Source organism: Manis javanica, chromosome 2 (assembly GCF_040802235.1).
Source record: "Manis javanica isolate MJ-LG chromosome 2, MJ_LKY, whole genome shotgun sequence".
Taxonomy (NCBI): Eukaryota; Metazoa; Chordata; class Mammalia; order Pholidota; family Manidae; genus Manis; species Manis javanica.
This window is the reverse complement of record NC_133157.1, coordinates 95977842-95983841: the sequence shown is the minus strand read 5'-3', so window position 1 is coordinate 95983841 and position 6000 is coordinate 95977842.

The window sequence follows — 6000 nt, the reverse complement described above, 5'->3', positions numbered from 1 at the left end:
CACCACCCCCCGTTCGTGCCGCCACAACAGCCTCCCCAAACGCAGGGTCCACGGCGCATCTCCTTTCTAGAAAGCAGCAGCGTGTGGGCGGCAGTCCCTTCTCCCTGCCTAGGGCGCTTCCCTTGTGTCACCTGACCCACCTCCAGAAGCCACCTCCGCAGGGCTTCCTCAGCTTTCCAGATTCCCCCCACCCCACCTCCCAGGTGAGATACCCTGGGGCCCAGAGCTCTCTCCCCCCTTGACAGTCTAACCACTGTGCCCGGGTTACAGTCACGTTTGAATCCCAGGGACCGGTGGGCGGTGCCACCTGAAACACTGCCACCCAGCCTTCAGGCCTTACCTCCTCCTGAACTCATCCCCACAGGCTGAGATCCGACCGCAGCTGCTTGGCCGTTCCACCTGGGGAACTGAGTCCAGGACCTGAGAGCAGCCTCCTCCACCAACTGCTCAGGATCCCACTCAGGCAGGGCAAGTTTGAATGTAAACAGGCCTAGAATGCAGGGGCCCAAGACACTCTGCAGTGGGGGAGGGGCACAGGGCAGGCGGGCTGGGGGCACGAGGGAGGGGGAGACATTCCACGGGCACTCTGGCAGGTGGGCAAGAGCACACGTGCTCTTCCAGCTGACAGCGCCACACCCTCGGTGGGTGCCTCTCTTGGCCTTTTACAACTCGTGTTTTGGGCTCACAGCACCAAGGTCCTAGCTGATGTTCCCGCTACTTTCATTCTGTGACCATCGACCTGGTTTGCGGCCGGGGCCCCACTGCTTCCTACTGCCCGTCACTGACTTCCACAGAGGCTAGGCTTTCTGAACCCATGGGAACAGGTGCTCTGATGAGCACACAGGTACTCACGGCCACGGGCAGCCCTGCGTTTGAAATGGGGATGTCCGTGCAGCCGCGGCCTGTTCGGGGCACTGTGCCCATCGCGCTTCCGGAAGCAGCCCGTGCGTCCCCAGGGCTGTGTGTGGAGGCCCTGCAGACCCCAGCCAGGCCCCCGTTGCTGGAAAGCCCCAGCCCATCAAAGAAAGGCCCTGCAGCCTCCACGTCCAAGACCAGAAATTCCTCCTTTGCGTTTCTTGGAACTTCACCCTCCTGCTAAATACGCTTTTTACCTTTTCAATGGTTTTAATGGACTATCTCACACAAGTAAGACCTTCGCATGATTCACAGTCCATTGTAAACACGGAAAGTACAGTGGCGAGTCCTCCTCCCGCCTCTTTCCCAGCAGCCCAGACCTCTGTCCACCGGGAACCAGTGTCATCTGACTGTGCAGATCTTCTCAGACATGTGCTATGTGGCCAAAGGCAAATGCATTCTCTTCTTATTTTGTAAATGCTTTCAGTTTTCTCTTCTGGTGAAAATTCATTTAGGTTCTGATATATTTGCAGATATTTACAGCCTTGCAAGCAAGTCACGGTGAGCTTTATTTTACGGAACTGCTGCTGGGGATGGAAAAAAGAACAACTTGCAGACATCTCCCAGGACTTGGGTTTTCAGCATGGGAAACCTTAGATGACTTTCACCAAGGAACTTCCTATTCAGAGGGATGAAGACACTCACGAAAGGCAGGCTTCCCTCTTGCTTCCTCCACCAATTGTGGACAAGATTCTCCCTCACGGCTTTCATGTAGGATTTGCTTGTTCTTCTCAGGACCACCGACTGGAAAACTGCATTGTGGAAAAATTATCTCGTCCCAATTCCACACCCCTTTTTATATGACTCCATCAAAAAGCCTAGGCTCCAGAAGCAGATAGAATTGTTAGCCCAAATGTGTTTGAAAACACCAGCCATGCAGGGGGGGAGATGACAGTCCTCTGCACTCTGATTTCTGACCCTTCCTGCAGGAAGGCCAGGGGCGGGTGTCTTTCGAGCAAACAAAAATCTCCAGACGTGCGTCTCAGGCCTTAGCGGACAGAGGATCTTCCTCCCAGTCAGGGAGGAGCAGCAGAATGGGGAGATCACGTGCGCACACAAGGTTTTAGTGTGGTAGGTGAAGCTGCGGGGTTGAGACCCGGTACCCACCTTGCAACAGGCCGGACGGGTGTGTGGAGCTTCTGGGAATGCATTACAAACTCAAGTCCCAAAGTGGCTTCTGCTGCCTGTCTTTTTCATTGCCAGCTCCAATGCTGCAAAACTCCCTCCGGAAGAGGAGGGGAGCGAAGCTACTCCTACACTGCCTGCTATGCAACTTCAGTTGGCCCCTTGGCCCGTGCCAAGGATCCAGGTCAGAGGAGCCATGCTCACGGAGGAGGGTGTGCCCGCCACCCTCCACCCGGAGGCGTGCTCAGGGGGAAACCTGCATGCACTCATCAGGTGCCGTGAAGGGGACACGTAGTGCAGCAGGCCCGCGGAAGAAGCCCGAGTGTTTCCCCGGTGGGTCTAGAGCTCTGAGCCAGGAGTGTTCTCTTGAGAGTTATTTTTATGTTTTAGGTACTAGTCCATTGTGAGACGTATGTTTTGCAAATATTTGCTCCCAGTCTGTAACTGGTCTTTCCATCTTGTTAAGGCGATCACTGGCAGAGCAAATGTTTTTCCTATCCATGAGGTCTGGCGGGAAGCTCCCGCCAGTCTCTCGGGAGGGCCGCCCCTGGACTCGGGGGCGGGGCGCGAACCTAGGGAGGCAGCCCGCTGCCCATGAGGCCTGTGGGACAGGACGGCTGCGAGGCAGCCAGCCCGCGGTGCGCGGGCCGACGAGCGCAGGGTGCGGGCTCGGGCTGCGCAGTCCACAGGCGGCGGAAAGCTGGCCGGGCTCTGAGGCCCTGGGACCCTGAAGCCGGGTCCTAACAGCCGCGGACTGCCGCTTCGCCTCGCGCGTCGCGCGCACGCGCGCCACACGCCCAGCGAGCGGGCTCCGGGCGCGCGGACCAGCGGCTCCAACAGCTCCCAGGGTCCCTTGCGGCGGACCGCTCGGGCTGCGCACGAGCGCGCAGGGCGGAGCCAACAGCCGAGCGGCCTGTCCGGGGTGCGCGGCGGCTAGCCCCGCCCAGCGCGGGAGGGAGCGTGGCCGCCGCGTCCTCGCTGCGGGGGGTGGGAGGGGGCGGGGACGCTGCCTGGGGGCGGGGACGCGCGGGCGGCTGCCGGCCTCCAGCAGCTCGCGGGCTCTCGGCGCGGAGCTGCAGCGGCCCCGGCTGGCTGATGACTCAGATAAAGAAGGGGTCATAGCACATCATCATGGGCAGCTATGTGCCAACAAATTGGATGACGTGGGAGAAACGGATAAATTCTTAGAAACGTGATCTACCAAAACTGAATCAAGCTCAAATAGAAAGTCTGAACACACCAACAGCAAATGAGATTGAATCAATTTTTAAAAACCTCCCCAAACAGCAAAGTTCAAGATGGCATGGCTTCACTGGTGAACTCTACCGAACACTTAAAGAGAAATGAAATGTAAAAAGTCCTTAAATGGTTCCAAAAAACTGGATAGGAGGGAGCACTTACAAACTCATTTAGATCACCAGCATTACCTGATACTGAAGCTAGACAGGACAGTACAATACAATAAAATTACAGGCCAATATCCCTGATAAGCATACATGGAAAAATACTCAACAAAATTGTAGCGAATCAAATTCAACACCACATTAAAGGGATCATACACAATGACCGAGTAAGATTTATTCCTGGGACATAAGGACAGTTCAACATACACAAATGAATGTGACACACTGAATTAACAAAAGGAAGGAATAAAATAAGCGATCTCAATCGATGCAGAAATGGGACTTGAGAAAATTCAGCACCCCTTGCACGGTACAAACTCTCAACAAATTGGGTGTACAAGGAATGTACTTCAACACAATAAAGGCATACATGAAAAACCCACAACAAACGTACTCACTGATGAAAAACTGAAACCTTTTCTTCTAACGTTAGGCAGAAGGCAAAGGTGCCCACCCTCACTGTTTCTATTCAATAGGCCCGAAAGGCCCAGTCAGGGGCATTAGGGGAGAGAAAGAAAGAAAAGGCATCCAAATCAGAAAAGAAGTAAAACTATCTCTGCTCATGCGTGCCATGATCATACGTGTAGAAAACCCCAAAGTGTCAACAGCAAAAACTCTTAGAACTCAGAAACCAATTCGGCAAACTTGCAGAATACAAAATCAACATATAGAAAGCAGTCATGTGTCTAAACAAAAGCACCAAATTACCCTATTCACAGAGGGTCCAGCCCTGGGGGGAGGCGATTGGACAGCAGTGGGGGCATCGTTGAAATGCAAAGGCCCCGAGGCCAGCCTCTCAGTCCACAGCTACATGGGGCCTCCTACCTCAGTGGACAGTGGACGAGAAGCTCCTGCCCAGAAATCCCCCAGGAGACAAGGTGCCCCCCCTCCCCCGCCCAATCTCCTTTCCAAGTGCCCCGATTCTGCTCCCAGCCCGATGCCCTCTCTGTGCTGAGGGAAGAGAGACTGTCCACCAGCCCACACATTTCATGTGCCCACCGAGGCCGGAGGATGGGCCTTCTACGTCGGTTGTGGAGCCTGTCCCCTCATGACATGCCTTTCCTCTCTGCTCAGCGCCCCCAGGAGACCCTGATGCCTGAGCATCCCCCAGCGCCCCAGCCCGCTCCGGCGAGAAACGGAGGGCCCCCTCTAGACAACAGATGTCTGCAGGCTCTGTCCAGAAAGTGGGCTGGTGCTGCAGAGGGCACTGAGCCAAAGCAGCTGCCATCCTTAGACGTTTGGGGTCCTGTGATGACGCTGTGTCCTGGGGACTCCCAAAAGCGGCCTCCAGGAGAGCAGGGGTGGGGCGGGGGTGTTTATGGGGGCGGTGGGCTCTCTGGAGCCATCTGGAGAATGCACGTGAATGTGGAGGGGGAACGGGGACGTCATCGCCTTGGGTCCCTGAGCCCGGGACCTTCTTCTTTCGGCGTCCCTTCCCATGGAGAAGCCCGGATGCCACCAGGGGCAGAGACCCAGAGCATTTTGTGACAAAACAGCGTTTATTTGCATTTGCGTAAAAGGCCCACATGGGCGGAACCCCCACACTGCCCCACACCTTTCCCACAACCCTCTTATCCCACCCCCCAACCAGCCACCCCCAGGGGCCCCGCCCTCCCGCCTCTCCCACCCCACCCTCCCTGTCCCACAGCAGCCAGGATCAGGACTGGGATGTGGAGGAGCCCGAAGCTGCCCTGGAGGGCTGGCTCCTCCTCCTCCCTATTGGCTGCAGGGCCGCTTGCTACCCTTCCGGGTGACGAAAGGGCCCCCCCTTCTCTTCTGGGGCTGTGAGGGGCGGCCCAGCCCCAGAGCCAAGGCTGGTTCCCCAGCGACCCCGAGGCTGGCCCCTGGCAGGGGGGTCTTCCCAGCAGGGGCTGGGCCTGCACACGGGGCCCGACTGCTGGCCTTGCCAGCTGAAGGGCCGGCGGGGCTGAGGCCCGGCTTCTGGGGAGAGCGGGCCTGGGGTACTCCAGCGCGGAGGAGGTCTGAGCCCGGAGTAGGACTCTGAGGCAGTCCCCAGGATGGCACCGTGTGCTGAGAGGCCAGGAGGAAGGCCAGGCTGGGGAGCTCCTCCTCGCCCTCACTGGGCCTGCCGTGGGCCCCAGGGGCTCCGGAGCAGGACAGGTCTCTCCCGGAGCAGTGGTGAGCCTGGGCCCCAGGCTGGGGGAAGTGCGGCACCGAGCCTGGGGGCTGGGGAACGCCAGCCAGCCTTCAGGGGAGGGGGCTCCTGGCGTCCTGGAGAGGCAGCGAAGGCTTCGGGCCTGGACACGCCAGCATCTCCTCGGCTATGCGCCTGGCGCTGCCCGCAACCAGCCTCTGGTGGGCAGGCTTGGTCGCTGGCCCCTAGCTGGGGGCCTCGGCTGTGCCTCTGGGGATCCTGGCCGGCCTCAGACCCAGAAGGCCTCGAGTCCAGTCGGGGTGTGTCGTGACTCGGGGGAGCCTGCACACCCTCCTCCTGCTTCAGTTCCAGGAGTCGCTTCTCCACCAGCTGCGAGGAGGGAGGGCACCGTGAGGCGGCCCGAGAGGGGAGGAGGTGCCATGCCAACGACAGCCGCTGCGG